The sequence below is a fragment of the Canis aureus genome, chromosome 4, assembly GCF_053574225.1.
Source record: "Canis aureus isolate CA01 chromosome 4, VMU_Caureus_v.1.0, whole genome shotgun sequence".
Taxonomy (NCBI): domain Eukaryota; kingdom Metazoa; phylum Chordata; class Mammalia; order Carnivora; family Canidae; genus Canis; species Canis aureus.
In genome coordinates this window covers 17,011,258-17,029,696 of record NC_135614.1, presented here as the reverse complement: position 1 = coordinate 17,029,696, position 18,439 = coordinate 17,011,258, and the positions used below count along the sequence as shown (strand labels likewise).

The 18,439-nt window shown below is 36.0% G+C and overlaps 1 protein-coding gene and 1 long non-coding RNA gene across 6 annotated transcripts in view; one reads left to right on the top strand and one right to left on the bottom strand.

The window, feature by feature from the left end:
* JMJD1C (jumonji domain containing 1C) overlaps window positions 1-18,439 on the top strand; it is a 327,885-nt gene that overhangs the window by 76,778 nt on the left and 232,668 nt on the right. The gene's annotated exons all lie outside the window — the stretch shown is intronic.
* The window catches only part of LOC144312252 (uncharacterized), a 50,775-nt gene that overhangs the window by 5,226 nt on the left and 27,110 nt on the right, over window positions 1-18,439 (bottom strand). The window contains exon 3 of one of the 2 annotated variants that reach the window (XR_013377753.1): window positions 3,059-3,695. The exons of the other annotated variant lie outside the window; for it this stretch is intronic. This is a non-coding gene — a long non-coding RNA (uncharacterized LOC144312252). Of the gene's footprint in view, window positions 1-3,058; window positions 3,696-18,439 lie in introns of those variants that run through there. 2 annotated transcript variants of the gene reach the window in all.

Genomic DNA, 18,439 nt, shown 5'->3' with positions numbered 1-18,439 from the left:
GGCATAAATTTTTGAGATATAACACCATCTAGCCCACATTTCTTAACCAGTCGGAACTGGGAGTCACGTAAGAATTTGTTTATTGAATTTGAGCAGGGTAGATAAATGCTTAAACCTCTTATTAAAAAGTATGGATACAGTGAAATCTGAGTTTTGGGGGTTATTGGGTAGTAGCTCCCTTTAGAATTAATAAAAGTTTTGGATTACATATTTCTTAATACATTACAAATATGAGGTGCAGTTTTTTACCTATATTCGTTCAAATCAGCCCAACAAAATAGGTGTTAATAGAATGTCTTTTTAAATTAGTTTGAAGAAATAGGAGTTGTGTATAAGTATGTATAAATACATGTAACTAATTACTATTAAAGACCTTAAATATCTCTTACTGAAATATTTCTCAAAACTACTTTTTAACATTTCACTTGATTTATAGTTTGGGTCTCAGTTTTCTCATTTATACAATCAGTGAATGGAATTAGTCTAGATTCAAAGTTTTTTCTCTTCTCTAATTCTGAAACTGTGATATTAAAAGTTTCTCTCTGGAATGTCCTGGAATAAAGTGTTTATTAAGCAGAAATAAATTTCAGATTCCCTCCCAAAAGCTCTTCATTCTGAATTAATGAAATTTTTCATTATGACACACCTTCTGAATCATAGTACATGGATCACAATTCTGGCTAAAACATTGTGATTTCTATTTAATAGTGTTTTTTTGGATGATCAGGATGAATTCTTAAGATCTGAATTTTTATGACAGTAGAAACTGAGGTAGAATAAGTATCCCAAGGCTGCAATATTAGGCCTTGAAATAATTCAGTATGTATTTTCTTATACACTTGGAAGTGTTTAGCTATATTTGATTTTTTTAAAGATTTTATTTATTTATTCATTCATTCATTCATTCATTCATGAGAGACACAGAAGGAGAGGCAGAGGCATAGACAGAGGGAGAAGCAGGCTCCCTGCAGAGAGTCCGATTTGGGACTCAATCCCCCACCAGGGATCACACCCTGAGCCTAAGGCAGATGCTCAACCGCTGAGCCACCCAGGCATCCCTGTATTTGATTTTTTTTTAAAGATTTTATTTATTTATTCATGAGAGACAGAGAGAGAGAGAGAGAGAGGTAGAGACACAGGCAGAGGGAGAAGTAGGCTCCATGCAGGGAGCCTGACGTGGGACTCGATCCTGGATCTCCAGGATCACGCCCTGGGCTGAAGGTGACGTTAAACCGCTGGGCTACTGGGCTGCCCCGATTTTTTTTTTTTTAAGATTTTACTTATTTATTCATAGACAGAGGCTGAGACACAGGCAGAGGGAGAGGGAGAAGCAGGCTCCATGCAGGGAGTCGGATGTGGGACTCGATCCCAGGTCTCCAGGATCACACCCCAGGCTGCAGGTGGCACCAAACTGCTGTGCCACCAGGGCTGCCCTGTATTTGAGTTTTTGATGAAAATACTCCCTAGTTCTAATTGACTAAAAGGAGTGAAATTTTACTTCCTTAAATGATTAGTAATTCACAGACTTTCAAAATAAAAAAAACAATGAAACAAAAACAAGCCTCTTTTTTTGCTAGAATAAATATTCTCCCTAAGGTGCCTGGCTGGCTCTGTCCATAGAGCATGTGACTCTTGATCTTGAGGTTGTGGGTTCGAGCCCCATACTGGGTGTAGAGATTACTTAAAAATAAAATCTTAAAAAAAAAAAAAAATTCTCCCTGAACCTTTGCTCTTTTTTGATTTTTGTTAGCCTCATGATTCAAGTCCTTTGGGGACTTCTTCCCTTCCTGATTAGTTTCTACCATCTTCTTAATTTATTCTTAGAGACTCAGTCCTTTGCTTAATGTTTTATTTTGTCTAGTTTTGTTTTTTAATTCTTGTTATTCTCTAGAAAATTTACTGATAGTTCTTGCATCATTAGTCACAAGTCTGCAGCTTAAGCATTGGCCTTCAGTTTGAATCCACCATCACTATCTTTTCTTTTTTTTTAAGAGAGAGGCACAAGTATAGGGAGCAGCAGAGAGGGAGAGGGAGAAGCAGGCTCCTCCCCACTGAGCAGGGAGCTGGACAAGGGGCTTGATCCCAGGACCGCAGGATCATGACCTGAGCTGAAGACAGATGCTTAAGACTGAGCCACCCAAATGCTCCTACTTTCTTTTTTGATGACTTTACACGAATATCCTACCTTTGAGTATGATAAAATTTGTCTGAAGTGTTCATTTATTATCTTCATGTGAAATTAGTGACCCTTTTGAGACTTGAAGTCATCTCATACTGGTTTTAAAACTTTCATTCATTTTCACCTTTCTACCACCTAGAATGTAGGTATTTACTGAGTCCTGCAAATTTCTTCCTTCAGATTACAATCTGCTCTCCCCACAGCACTACTTCTGTGGTTTTTTTTCAATTTGTATTGCCACTGGCTACAAATTTTATTGTCCAGCACATACATTAAGTGATCTTTCTATTTTATTTCTTTTCCAATCTGTTCTATGCAATGTGAACAGATTACTCATACTGAGTTTCCCATCAGCTCACTATAGTAGTTTTTCTTTTGCTTTTCCAATAAAGTCCAAACTCCATTACCCTACTTTTTTTTTTTTTTTTTTTTAAAGATTTTATTTATTTATTCATGAGAATACAGAGAGGAGAGAGAGAGGCAGAGACACAGGCAGAGGGAGAAGCAGGCTCCACGCAAGGTCTCCAGGATCAGGCCCTGGGCTGTAGGCGGCGCTAAACCACTGAGCCACCAGGGCTGCCCTACCTTACTGTTTAGACCTCCTCAGTCATCCCCCATCCTTTGAAATTTAAAATTCACTAATCTATGCAAACCGTTGTGTTTAGTGATACTCTTTTGTTGGAATTTAAAAACTCTTTATGAAATCATAAAATGCATTTCATGTTTACTTTCAAATTTCATTTGCTTAAGAAATTTCTGATATCAAACTGATAGGCATATTCTCTTTTGTTGAGAATGGTATTATTACTTTTTATCTTGAGGAGTGCAAGTAGTTGATTTTTGGTTTTGTTTCCCTTGCCTCCAGGGACGTATCTAGTAAGTAGTTAAAACAGCCAAGGTCAGAGAGGTTGCTGCCTGTCTTTTCCTCTAGGATTTGGTGGTTTTTTTTGTCTCACATTTTGGTCTTTTATCCATTTTGAATTCATTTTTGTATATGGTTTAAGAAAGTGGTCCAGTTTCATTCTTTTGCATGCTGCTGCCCAGTTTTCCCAACACCATTTATTGAAGAGACTTTTTTTCATTAGATATTCTTTCCTGTTTTGTGGAAGATTAGATGGCCATATGGTTATGGGTCCGTTTCTGGGTTTTCTATTCTGTTCCATTGATCTGTGTTTGTTTTTGTGCCAGTACCCTACTTTCTTAATGATTACAGCTTTGTTTTTTTGTTTTTAAACATTTTATTTATTTATTAATGAGAGACGGGGTGTGGGGCGTGGGCAGAGACACAGGCAGAGGGAGAAGCAGGCGCCATGCAGGGAACCCGACGCGGGACTCAATTCTGGGTCCCCAGGACCACACCCTGGGCTGAAGGTGGCGCTAAACCACTGAGCCACCCGGGCTGCCCCTACAGCTTTGTAATATACCTTGAGGTCTGGAATTGTGATGCTTCCAGCTTTGTAATTGACAAAAGCTTCTGTACAGTGAAGGAAACAATCAGCAAAACTTAAAAGGCAACCTACAGAATGGGAGAAAATATTTGCAAATGACATACCTGATATAAAGGGTTAGTATCCAAAATCTATAAAGAGCTTATCAAACTCAACGCCCTCAAAATAAATAATCCAGTTAAGGAATGGGCAGAAGACATGAACAGACATTTTTCCAAAGAAGGCATATAAATGGCCAACAGACAGGTGAAAAGATACTCAACATCACTCATCATCAGGGAAGTATAAATCAAAACCACGATGAGATACCACGTCACACCTGTCAGAATGGCTAAAATTAGCAACACAGGAAACAACAGATGTTGGCAAGGATGCAGAGAAAGGGGAATCCTCTTACACTGTTGGTGGGAATGCAAACTGGTGCAGCCACCCTGGAAAACAGTATGGAGGTTCCTCAAAAAGTTAAATATAGAATTACTTTTCTACCCAGTAATTGCACTACTAGGTATTTACTCAAAGGATACAAAAATATAGATTCAAAAGGGGCACATGCATTCCAACGTTTAGAGCAGCATTATCATTGGTAACTAAACTATGGAGAGAGCCCAAATGTCCACTGATTGATGAATGGATAAAGAAGAGGTGGTGCATAATATATAATGAAGTGTTACTCAACCATCAAAAAGAATGAACTCTTAGCATTTGCAAAAACGTGGTTGGAGCTGGATGAAATAAGTTAGAGAAAGACAAATACCATATGATTTCACTCATATGTGGAATTTAAGAAGCAAAACAGATAAACATAGGGGAAGGGGGAAAAAAGAGAGGGAGACAAAACATAGACTTTTTTTAACTATAGAGAACAAACTGAAGGTTGAGAGGAGGTAGGCTGGGGTGAACTAAATGGATGATAGTTGTTAAGGAGGGCATTTGTGGTGATGAGCATTGAGTGTATATGTAAGTGATGAATCACAAAATTCTACACCTGAAACCAATTTTACTATAAGCTAATTTGAATTTAAATAAAAACTTGAAATTAAAAATACCATATTACTTTGTGTTGCATGAACTGAGTCAAATGAGAAAACAGACTCCTACTAATCATATATAATTATTTTTTGTTTTTGAAAGACAAAATCTAATTTAATAGCATTTTACACAATATTCATGAATTTGCAGGTACCATTTTGATTTTAAAATAGACATATTCCATAATTTTACTGTTTTTGAAATTAAGGCACATTTTATAAGTAGTTCACATCGAAAGTGACTTATTTATCACTATTCAGAATAGACAATATACTGGTGGTAGTCTGCCTACAGGATGTGTTACATTACTTGTGAAAACTTTTCAGTCTTGGTATTCCTTTAAAGTCTTAAAAATTATTGAGGGTCCTGTAGAGCTTTGTTTTTGTGGGTTATATCTATTGACATTTACTGCATTAAAAATTAAAACTCACAAGTTAGGACATACAACTAGATATGCCATTACTTGTCAGAACAGTGCTATCACAATGCATGTAATTTGTAGAAAACTGCTTATACACTGATGAGAGAGTAAGGGTGGAAAAGACAAATAACATCTAAATATTATGGAAAATTTTACCTTATTAAACCTTTGAATAGGTTCAGTTAGCCATGAAAGCTTGTAGTGAAGATACCTGTTAATCTAATTATTTCCTTAGTTAGAATTATGTAAACTGGTATAATGGCAGGTGCTTGAAGTTTTAAATAAATTTGGCTTTTTCATCATTTGACATATTTTCTAGTATTTGCTATGTTGCTGCATTGCTCTGAACATTATGTATTTTAAACATAGATTTCCTGTCACATGCCATAGAATGTAGAAACAGTAGAACATGCAGTAGAAATTAACTCACTATTCCTAGAATAGATTATAGAATTTTTCAAAGCTAGGATTGGTCTGTATGACTAATTCATGTGTTGTGAAAGACTGTCATTTAGAAGCTGAAACATCTGATCCATCTGTCAAATTATGAGTTTAAGTATGATTCAGAAAACATCTTTAGGCTCAAAGGAATGTCACAGAAGGAAGTAGTATGGCAATGTGTGGATAAAGTTATACATTCCCATTTAATGTAAAATAGCTTTATATATATTGAATATAGGATTTATTTCCTCTCCAAATTGTCATTAAGATTGAATCTTGTCGTCAATATAAATACTAGGTAATACAAGTACTAGTTAAGATATTTAACTTATTATATTTATGGTGTTTCCCTTATTCCCTAGAATGTGTAATGGCCTTAACATTCAAAATCTCTTATATATTAACACAAAAGTGAATCTTTGAAGTTTAAGGGGAACCTTTTTTTTTTTTTTTAAGATTTTATTTATTTGATACACAGAGAGAAAGAACACAAGCAGAGGGAGAGGGAGAAGCACACTTCCCCGCTGAGCAGAGAGCCTTCCAGGACCCTGGGATTATGCCCTGAGCTGAAGGCAGACATTTAATGGACTGAGCCACTGAGGCACCTCTAAGGGAAACCATTTTATTTTACATTGTTCATCTGAATTAAGGGAATAAATAATGAACATGAATGTATAGTATATGTGTCCCATCTTTCCATAATGGTTTTGAAATCTATAAACACAAGTATTTATAGGAATAATTATTAATTTCCCTTGAAATACAAAGTTAAAGCTGTAAACAAAGTAAAAGGTAAATTTCCTTATAAAGATTAGAGCTACATAATATTGTATTAAATTTGCTTCTGAATTTCCTAGCTTTTATAGCCAAAAAGAATTGTGATGATTCAAACAAATATCATTGGTTTTCAAAAGTGATTTTGAAAGGAGCCCCTTCAACTTTTGTTAAAGACAGTGAATTTTACCAGCAAGTTAAGAACTCTTTTTTAGTAACTAAGGATCAAAGGCATAATTATAAAATGACACTTGATGAAGATACTTCTGCAGGAGATTAATGTGGTCTCTGTTGTAATATTTTGATTAATGGAATCTGGAGAACCTAATATTTAATTTTGTATAACGTTTTTAAGGCTTATCCTGTTTTAGCAAGTTTTAGCATAATGCCATTCATTTTTATGACTGAATAATACTTTGTTGCATGTACATACTTTTTTCTTTATCCATTCATCTTTTGATGGACACTTGACAACTCCAGTTACACCGTTTGGCTATTGTGAAAAATGCCACTCTGAATATTGGTGTTACAAATCTCTGTTCAAATCCATACTCCATTCACTTCAGAAGAGTTGTTGGATCATATGGTAATTCTGTGTTTAGTGTTGTGAGGAACTACCATACTGTTTTCTTCAGCAGCAGCACTATTTTGCGTTACCACCAGCAATGCATGTGGGTTCCAATATCTCAACATCTTAGCCAACACTAGCTCTTTTCTGAGTTGTTGTGTGTGTTATTAAATAGCTATCCTAATGAGTGAAAGTGGTATTTTATTACGGTTTTGATTGGCATTTCCCTAATGATTAGTGATGTTGAACATCTTTTCAGGTACCTACTGGCCATTTGTATATCTTTGGAGAAATGTTTATTGTAGTTTTTTTTGCTCGTTTTAAAAAATAGGTTGATTGTTTTTCTTTGTTGTGGAATTCTTTGTATATTCTGGATATTAATACGTTATCAGAACGGTGATTTGCAATTATTTTCTCTTGTTTAGTAGGTTTCTTTTTTTTTTTATCTTTTTCTTAATAGTGTCTTTTAGCACACAAAAGTTTTGAATTTTGATGTAGTCAATTTATCTTTTTTCTTTTGTTGCCTGTAATTTTGGTGTCATATCTGAGAGGTCCTTGCTAAATCCTGTGCTGTGAAACTTGTGTGTGCTATGTTTCTTTTAGTCTTAGCTCGTATATTTTGTTCTTTGATCTATTTTGAGGGTTTTTTTTTTTTTGTATACTTTAAGACAAGGATCCAATTTCATTCTTTTGCACATAGTATAGTTTTCTCAGTACCCTTTATTAAAAAAGACTGTTCTTTTTTCATTGAATGATCTTGGTACCCTTGGCAAAAAAATCATTTGACAGTAGATGTGACAGTTTATTTCCAGGTTCTCTATTCTTTTTCATTGGTCTTTGTATCTATATTCCATTACCACACTGTTTTGATTGCTGCAGATTTGTATTAAGTTTAAAATCAGGAGGTGTCAATCCTCCAACTTTGTTCTTCATTTACAAGATTGTTTTGTCTCTTTGGATCCCTTGAGATTTCACATGAATTTTAGGATTGATTTTTCTTTTTCTGAAAAAAATGACATTGGAATTTTGATATTGTATCAAATCATAGATCCTTTTGGGTAGTATCAATATATATATATATATTTTTTTAAGATTTATTTATTCATGACAGTCACAGAGAGAGAGGCAGAGACAAAAGGTAGAGGGAAAGGCAGGCTTCCTGTGGGCGGGGAGCCTGATGTGGGACTCAGTCTTGGGACCCAGGATCTTTACCTGAGCCAAAGGCAGACGCTCATCCACTGAGCCACCCAGGCTCTTGGTAGTATCAATATCTTAACAATATTAAATTTTAAAAATCTGTGAACACAGGATGTCTTTCCATTATGTCTTTAATTTTTTTCAGCAGCATCTTGTAGTTTTCAGTGTACAAGTCTTTTGCCTCTTTAGTTAATTATTAAGTATTTTATTCCTTTTGATTCTTTTGTAAATGGAATTATTTTCTTAATTTTCTTTTCATATTCCTCATTGTTACTGTGTAGAAATACAGCTGCTATTTGTTTTTTGTTTTTGTTTTTTAGATAGGGAATGGGGAGAAGGGAGAGAAAGAATCTTAAGCAGTCTCTATGCCCAGCATAGAATCCAATATGGGGGTGGATTTGACAACCGTGAGATCATGACCTGGCCCCAAAATCAAGAGTCAGGTGCTTAACTGACTGAGTCACCCAGGTGTCCCAAAATGTAACTGATTTTTATGTGTTGATTTTGTATCCTGCAACTTTGCTAAATTCATTTATTCTAACAGTTTTTTTTCTCTTTATGTGATATTTTTATAGTGTTCTACATATGTGATCTTGTCATCTGCAAATAGATAATTTTTCTTTCTAATTTTGTCTTTTTTTCGTGTCTCATTTTCTGGGACTTCACTAGCATTCAGTAGAAGTGACAAAAGTGAGCATCCTCATCTTCTTTTTTATCTTAGAGAACAAGCTTGCAGACTTACTACCATTGAGTATGATGTTAGTTGTGGAAAGTTCATGTATTAACTTTTATTGTATTGAGGTAGTTTTCTTCCATTCCTAGTTTGTTGTGTATTTTTATCATGAAAGATTGTTTTACCTTGTCAAATGCTTTTTCTGCATCAATTGAGATAACCCTGTTATGTGTTTTTTTCTTTCATTATGTTACTGTAGTGTATATTACATTGATTGATTTCTGTGTGTCAGATCATCTTTGCATTCCAGGAGTAAATCCTACTTGGTTCTATATATGATAGTTTTTATTGTATTTAATTTAAAAATAATTTTGTAATTGTCATTCTCCTCTCTTCTCTATAAATATCCTGGTGTAATTTTGCTTAGAACTGTATACCATTTCATCATAGAAACATTTGATAAGAATGAACACCTTTCCATTTTTGAGTCTGTAGTACAAATGAAATGGAATAATCAATTTTTTTAAGTTCTTTTTTTTTTTAAGATTTTATTTATTCATGAGAGACAGAGAGAGAGAAAGAGGGAGGGGGCACAGGCAGAGGGAGAAGAGGGAGGGGGCACAGGCAGAGGGAGAAGCAGGCTCCTAGCAGGGAGCCGGATGTGGGACTAGATCCTGGGACTCCAGGACCACACCTGGGCTGAAGGTGGCGCTAAACCACTGAGCCACCCGGGCTGCCCAGTTTTTTTTTTAAGTTCTGCAGTGATTTCCTTCACATAGGTCTTGTGTTTTTGTGGGCTTAATTTTTCGACACTATATATTTTGATTTTTTTTTTAATTTTTATTTATTTATGATAGTCACATACAGAGAGAGAGAGAGAGAGAGAGAGGCAGAGACACAGGCAGAGGGAGAAGCAGGCTCCATGCACCAGGAGCCCGATGTGGGATTCGATCCCGGGTCTCCAGGATCGCGCCCTGGGCCAAAGGCAGGCGCCAAACCGCTGCGCCACCCAGGGATCCCTATATTTTGATTTTTAAATATATGTGGACATATCCTGAATCATTTATACATAACTTTATAAGTCACTGATTTCTTTCAGTGACAATACATGTCAAATGGGCTTGGACACATTTTAATGACCTGTATCTAATGACAAGCACAATTTTTGGACTACTGTCTCCTCTCTTTTCCCCAGTGCATATTTTTAGCTTATGTGGAGGTTATATGTAAGAAAATGTTGTAAAGAAGAAGTAAAATGATAATGTTACTAGTATCTTAAACGTTATCTTGCCTTATCCCATACTTGACATCAGAATTAGATGGACAGTGCACTTATACTGCTGACTCCTTTTAGTTGGACTTTTAATGCCTCAGAGGCATAGAAAGTTAGATTTATTTAATCTTTTCAGATTATAATCTTTTACTTTTATCATTTCTGTCCTTTAAAATAATGTGAGATATTATGATTCAGGTCAAAGTTTAGAGGGCCCTGAAAGTTAGAAGAAAAATGTACAGGCTGGGTGAAATTTGCTTACTTAGTGCTGCAAAAGGAAATGAAAGAGGTTGGGAATATATTGACTTTGATTATAGGAGAACCGTGGGGGAGGGTATTGAAATCTATCCTGTACCCTTTAAAATATGGGTTTTTTCTTCCTCTGTTTTGAAGTCTTCCAGATATCTTGCTATAGTCTCCTTTTCACTCTGGTGAAGAAGAGGAGGTTTCTGAGAAGCTTTGTGGAAATAATGTGGGAACGCGGGGAAGAACTAAGTTGAGGTCAGGAAAGCTGTAAACCTTTGAGTGCTTTTGTGGTGTGCTGTGCTCTATGGGAGGCTCTGTGTAAGGTCAAGCTTGAGAAACTTTCTTGTTAAGAATGTGACCATTAACACTTTAAGTACCCTATTTCTGTGGAGTTTTTGGGAATTCTGATTTTTATTTAAAAGTTGATTAAATCTTATTTCTGTTTGTAAAATACTTAAAATATTTTGTCCCTCGGGTTCTACCAATTCCTTGCAAATAACTTGGAACATTAATATAATAGTAACAGAAAAACAGTGTTGCAAAGAAAAGAATTTCCTGATGTTTGGAAGGAAGTTGGAATCCCTGCTTTGTAAAGAAAGTGATCTGTACTGTATCCTTGGCCCTTTGACCATATAAGGTATGTAATGTTATCCAAGCTATTCCGAGTTTCTGGCTCCTGTTTTCCCTTGAACATATTCTAGTAAGCTTTTGGCCCCTCCTTTACTCCAGGGGAACTGCTGTGATCAAGGTCACAAATGACCTGCTACTTTCTAAATCAAATGTCATTTCTCAGACCTCTTCTTACTGGACCATATAATACGGTTAATCACCCTCTCATACTTCAAATACTTTGCTTATTTTGCTTCTAGGACATTATGCTCAAGTGATTTTTCTTCTACCTATCTTACATCTTTTTACAAATCTTCTTTGCTTATTTCCTCATTTCTGCAGCCTATTTAAGGGCTCAGTTCTTGGACCTTTTTTCTTTTATATCTACACTCTTATCCTTGTTTATCACATCAGTTGTTCTCAGTACCTTAAACGCCATCTGTCCCTTGGTGACTCCCACATTAGTACCATAATTTGGACCTTTCCCTTGAACCTCAGACTCATTTTGGAACAGTTCATTGATTTTCTCCATTTGGATGTCTAATGAGCATCTTAAACTCAGCATGTCCACAACTGGCATTCAGATACTAGCCCCCTAAACATGCACTGTTCTGATTTTCAACATGGAGTAAGTGGCAGCTCCATCTTTCTATTTCTGGTCCTTTGAAGTCCTTCTTGACTGCCTCCTCTTACATCCCATATCTAAATTGTCAGCAAAGTCTTCTCAGTGCATTCAGAATCAACAACACATTTCACCTCTTTCATTACTACCCCTGTACTCCAAGGCATCATCATCTTTTGCCTAGATTTTCCAGTAGCTTTTAACTAGTTCTGGTACCCTGCTAACTAGTTACTAGTAAAATCTAGGTACCTAACTAGTCTCCTAATTAGTTCTCCTTACCCATAAAAGTGCCTGTAGCAAGTAGTCAGATTATGTCACTCCAAAAATCATATACTTTCAAAAACATTTAAATTGATTCAGAGTAAAAGCTAAAGGCCTTATAATGGCTTGAGAGGCTCTACAGTATATTCTGTCCCATCAGCCCACTTTCACCTCCTCTTTCATTACTCTCTGATTTATGTGTTCTTTTCCAGTCACAGTGGCCTCCTTGCTGTTTCTTGAACATACCAGGTATTGTCCTCCCTTGTGGCCTTTACACTTGTTTCTCTTCTAGGTGGATCTGTTCAGATGTCAATATGCTTGCTTATTGTGCTCTTCTCTGTTCATCTTATCTAAAATTGACTCTTTCCTCTTTCCTCAACATTTTCTATCTTTTATCTGTTCTACTCATCTTGTCTCTAATTTCTTTGTATTTATTTATTTATTTATTTATTTATTTATTTATTTATTTATGATAGGCACACAGTGAGAGAGAGAGGGAGGCAGAGACACAGGCAGAGGGAGAAGCAGGCTCCATGCACCGGGAGCCCGACGTGGGATTCGATCCCGGGTCTCCAGGATCGCGCCCCGGGCCAAAGGCAGGCGCTAAACCGCTGCGCCATCCAGGGATCCCTTGTCTCTAATTTCTATCAGACTAAACCTTTTACTTATTTTTCTGCCCTAGAATTAAGTGTGATGAAACTGGTTTTTGCTTATTTTGGTAACTGCTGTATTCCTGGCCACCTAGAACATTGCTTAGCAGCTAGTGTGTGTTCGATATAAATAGTTGTTTAAAATACAAAGAAATGTTACAATTTTCTGAAATTTAACTCTAATCCTTTTAGATACATTTTTACATAATGAAAAGCCTAATAAAGTCAATACAAGAATTTTATAATATGCATATGTAGAATCAGAACACTTTCCAATTACTGTTATACATTGGCTCTCCGTACATGTTGAATAAATACCAAGTATCTATCATGTGGTCAGCATTGTTGACTTATCCAAAATTTAAGAGGTAAACCCTATTCTCAAGTAATCTGTACTTCTAGTAGAGGGAGATTACTAGCATATTCAACTTTTAATTTATGCTATAGGGTATAGTCCTTGCATAATAAAAAGCATAATACGAAGATTGAGTTAGTAACCACAATCATTCCTGTGTAATGAATCCTTCATTAAAAACTAAGCAACAGGGTGGATTGATGAACACAAAAAGGCACTGAGAGGGTAGTGTACTTAGGGAAGGCACAACTCCATTTCCCCTCCCGTTGCTTGCTTTTAGGCATCTCTTCCATTTGAGGTTCGTCAGTTGTATCCTTTATAATAAACTGGTTATATCAAGTAGTGTTTTTCTTAGTTTTGTGAGTCATTCTAAGAAATTGATGAAGCTGAAAGGGGGTCATGGGAGCTACTAATATATAGTTAGTCAGAAGTCAGTATGAATGCCTCCATACTTTTGACAGGTGACTGAAATGACAGTCTTGTGGGACCAACACCTTGAACCTGTGGAGGCTGTTGCTATCTCCTGGTAGTTAGTGTCAGAATCCAATTGAATCCTTGGTATCCGATTGTTGGAGGAGTGGTTTTGGAAAATATACCATTGTTGGAGGAGTGGTTTTAGGAAATATACCATGTACTTGATATCAGAAGGGGAAAGGTCACTCAACAGTTAAGGATTAATTATATGATAATATTAAGTGCTGTAGAAATTAGGAGAAATGGCTGATTTGAAAGTGTGCCATTATTATATTTTCTATGGTAGGAAGGCCTCATTGAGGAGCTGGATTATAAAGAATAGGTAGTATGTGTGTTTGATGGTGAGACTACATTCCAGAGAGGGGAATAATGGGAATATTGCCTTAGGGGGGCCAAGAATAAGTTTAGAATGGAAATAATACTTCACAATTTTTTATATCATCTTTTTTTTTTAAACCTTCTCTTCATTCTGTACTTGGTTACTTTTTAAATTTACAGAGCGTGTATTTTATGTTCACCATATATGGAACATTCTACTGAGTCACAAGAAATTACAGTTTATTCTTTTTAGAATTTTAAATTTAATGGCTCCTTGAAATCAAATTTAGTAAAAATCCAAAAGAACAAATATGAGAACACACACCTAAAACTGTCTTTATGTTTTTGTATGTGCATATAATGGAATTTTAAAATTATAATTTAACTTCTCTGGTATCCTAGGTTTATTAAGAGTGACTTGTATCCATTATGAGGATAGAACTAGGAGCAACTTCTTGTCATGTCAAACAGTTTGCTTTTTTTTTTTTTTAAGATTTTATTTATTCATGAGACACACACAGAGAGAGGTCAAGACATAGGCAGAGGGAGAAGCAGGCTCTCTGCAGGGAACCTGATGCCAGAACTCGATCTCAGGATCCCAGGATCATGACTTGAAGGCAGATGGTCAACCACTGAGCCACTTAGGCTTTTGCTTTTTTCTCTCTACTGTTTGCTTTTTTCTCTTTCACAATCTAGGGCAGTCTGTTTCTGGACCTGTTTGTGGTGATCTTTAACATATAATGGGAAGACCTACCTTCCTAATAGCTCAGTCTCCCTGAATCTTTGGACAATATTTTTGATTGTTTGTCTACATTGTTTTACTCAAGTATTTTCTTGTTGGTGATCTCACCAGTTACCTTGACCAGTCATCATTGTCTATGTGTATCATCTTAGATGTAATGCCCAAAATAGTGCCTAACAAAGAATAGATGCTAGATGACTATTCTTGAATATATGAAATGTTGGGTAAACTTATTCACCGAGTTCTCCCATGCTTTAAAAGAGAAGAGGAAATGAGGGAAGCAGAATAACATCTATTTATTAAAGGCAACTAAATCCATAGATAGCATAACTGAGGCCAAAGTACAGGAAGAGATTAAAATAAGAGAATAAAAACAAAGGAAGAGGGTCAAGTACTGGTAGTCATACAAAAGGGGCAAAAGTCATGTTTTTCCCCCACTACCAACTTACACTGGAGCTAACCTTTTGAACTGGCAGTTGGCTACTATGGGATTTTATTGAAAATTGGGTAGTGCTTGCAAAAGGAAAACTAAAAGAGAGTTTTTAAGTGAAAATAATAGAGATTGAAAGAGTGCAAGATGAGATGATTGAGAGAAGAATTTCAAAATAAAAGGAAGAAGGGAGGAATGGTTGGTTCATAGTGGTGATAATTAGTTTCCACTTAACATAGATACCCTTAGTATGTGCCAGGCATTATCTTAATGTTAAGCACTTTATATCCACTACCATATTTCATCCTTGTATTAACTTTATGAATTAATTACTACTGTTATTTCCACTTTACAAATGTGGCAAGCATTTTCTAAACATTAAACACTTCACATGGTTTTTTTTTTTTTAAAGATTTTATTTATTTATTCATGAGAGACAGAGAGAGAGAGAGAGAGAGAGGCAGAGACATAGGCAGAGGAAGAAGAGAGAGAGAGAGAGAGGCAGAGAAAGAGAGAGAGAGGCAGAGACATAGGCAGAGGAAGAAGCAGGCTCCATGCAGGGAGCCTGATGTGGGACTCGATCCCGGGTCTCCAGGATCACACTCTGGGCTGAAGGCGGGCACTAAACCGCTAAGCCACCCAGGGATTCCCTCATCTGTTAACTTATTTCATACTAACTATGGGTCCTCATACTAACTTTGTGGGTCCATTACTGCTGTTATGTCCTTTTTACAAATGTGACAACTGAGAAATACAGAGATTCAGGAAATTACTCAAGGTCATACATATTGTAAGTGATGGCTAGTATTAGAATCTAGGTTCTGTGATTCCAGAGTCCACTTTTTGTATGTTAATGCTGCCTCAGTAGTAAAGTCCATGGAATTCTTTAAGAGTTAGAAATGAAGTGGTTGCCAGGATTCCGTTTAAACCACATTCAAAAGGAAGGTTACCTGAGCCAATGGATATTAAGAGAGCCTTTAGTTCTTCAGCACACATAATACTGTTTTCCACTCTGCCTTTTTTGTGTTTGTCCCTTTTGCCTATAGTTTTTTTTTTTATTTTTATCTTCTTCATTGCTTAATTTCTACTGTCTTTTTAAAATTTCTTAAATTAAAATTTTTTTTTAAGATTTTATTTATTCATGAGAGACACAGAAGAGAGAGGCAGAGACATAGGAAGAGGGAGGAGAAGCAGGCTCCATGCGGAGAGCCTGATGTGGGACTCGATCCCGGGACTCCAGGATCACACCCTGAGCCAAAGGCAGACAGATGCTCAACCACTGAGCCACCCAGGCGTCCCTACTGTCTTTTTTGTTAGTTTGTTTTTTGTTTTTTTTTTTTCCTGTCTTTTTTCAAAAAGATTTTTTAAATTTTTATTTATTTGACAGAGTGAGAGCATGCACAAGCAGGGGGAGCAAGTGGCAGGCAGAGGGAAGGGGAGAAGCAGGTTCCCCGATGAGCAGGGAGCCCCCCAGCAGGGCTCCATGTCTCAGGGCTCCATGTGAGGGCTCTGGGATCATGACCTGAGCTGAAGGCAGACACTTAACCAACTAAGCCACCCAGGAGCCCCAATTTCTACTGTGTTTTTAAGGCATAGCTCTTCCAGGAAGTATTTCCTACCCATCCACCCCCATTTTCCCTCATCCCTGGTAGAGTAAGGTGACTGGGAGGGAGCAGGTCTTCTTTATAACTGTTACTTGTCTGTGTCTATGAAAAGATGATTAAATCTCTTGGTTTTCTAAGAGAATATTTTACCTAAAGCACCATTACAAGAATTATGTAAAGCATTTACCATTGTGCCTTTTACTAAACCTACTTATGCATGTAACTTGTCTTTGGGGGACTACAGTAGATGATGAAGTAATAAAAGACAGTAACCTCAAGATTCAGTCTTTAAGGAAGATATCTGGAATGAAAAGATACAGCAACAGAATGGCAATAGTCTAGTGGTTCTGTTCTGCGATTTAGTTAGTCACTGGGTTACTGAATGATAGACCATAGAAACTTTGTAAAAGCTGCATCTCCTATTATTTGGTAGATGCTGAGAATGCATTTTAACTTTAATAAGTACAAACTTGTGCAGGAAAATAATGTAATTAGAATCTTATAAGGTATTAAAACAAATTGAATCCTTGAATGATTTTTTTGTAGTTATCTGCTTATGCTTTCTTGTTGGTTTGAATAATACTCCCTTTATTAGCAGTAGATTATCTTTAACATCTTAATAATTCTTACCCTTTCTCTGTAACGGGCTCACATTTCTCTTTGTATGTACTTGTAGATTAAGGTTGCTTTCACTTGTCACTGTCCCCTAAGGTTAAACATTGCATTTTATTCCCTTGCTTATCTCTAGCTAGTAGTAGTACAGTCATCCTTGTAGTTGACAGAGAAATTAAGTAATGCCAGTTACTTAAAGAAATAGATTATGGACTAGCAGTATTACAGTATATATGTCCGTGAAGTGATTTTTATGACCTATAGGTAATTTTTTATAATTTTAAAATTTATTTTTTGTCTTTGTATATGTGGTAACATTAGAGGACTACACAGTATATTTGTCAATTACTTACCTGAATAAAAGACTTTGAGGTAGCTATTATTAAAGGTAACTGTAAGTAAGATTGACAGATTGCAAATAGGACATTTAAAAAATTCATGTAAACTGAGATGGGCTCAATATAAACTAGATATATGAACTAATAGTGATTAGGTGTTTAAATCTGAAATTTGTTATATGTGACAGAGAGAGTCAGGGATATATTGTAGGCTAGAAATTTTTATTAGCTAATAACGAACAGATTTTGAAAGAATGATTTTCCTGGCTCTAAAGAGTTTAAAAATAAAAATTATTTTCCTTTAAATAGTTCATAATGCCATAATGAATGATGTCATTTATAATGATTTTGTGTTCTGTGTGTAGGTGTTCTTCATATGGCTTTTAAAAAATAGTAATTTTCAGTAACAGCCATAGACAGGACATTATACCATAACTTCCTGCATAATTTCTATAGAGAAAAAAGTGATTTAAAGATTGAGCTTTAGGGTTCTGTGGGTGGCTCAGCAGTTTAGCGCCTGCCTTCAGCCCAGGGTGTGATCCTGGAGTCCTGGGATCGAGTTCCATGTCAAGCTCCTTGCATGGAGCCTGCTTCTCCCTCTGCCTGTGTCTCTGCCTCTCTCTCTCTCTTTCTGTCTCTCATGAATAAATAAGTAAAATCTTTAAAAAAAAAAGAAAAAGAATTGGTATTAGAAATAAATGAAAATGTTTTTTAAAAAGATCCAGCTTTATAAAAAATGATAGTTTTGAATATGTAGTAATAAGGTTGAATAATTTATGTCATAATTGAAGACCATTTTCTGTACTATTTTCTTTGAATATCATTTTTTGTTTGCTTATCTTTGGTGCTGGGTAGCAGTTAAAGATTGAAGTACAGGGGTTAGATTCTAGAGTTAAAATGCATTAAACAAATATTGCATGCCTTGTACATATCAGGCAGAGGGCCGGGGGATATAGTAGTTAAAACAGAACAAAATCTTCCCTTAAATAAGGAGACTCAAAAGCTAAAGATAATAAAGAAGTATGATAAATAGTATATAAGATGGATAAATACCTGAAAGGAGAATAAAGCATAGAAATTGAAGGGGTGGGGGGTGACATTTTAGGTAAGATAGCCAGGGAATGCCTCTATGAGAAGGTGTCTTTGGGTTGAAGACTTTACAGAAACAAGGAAAC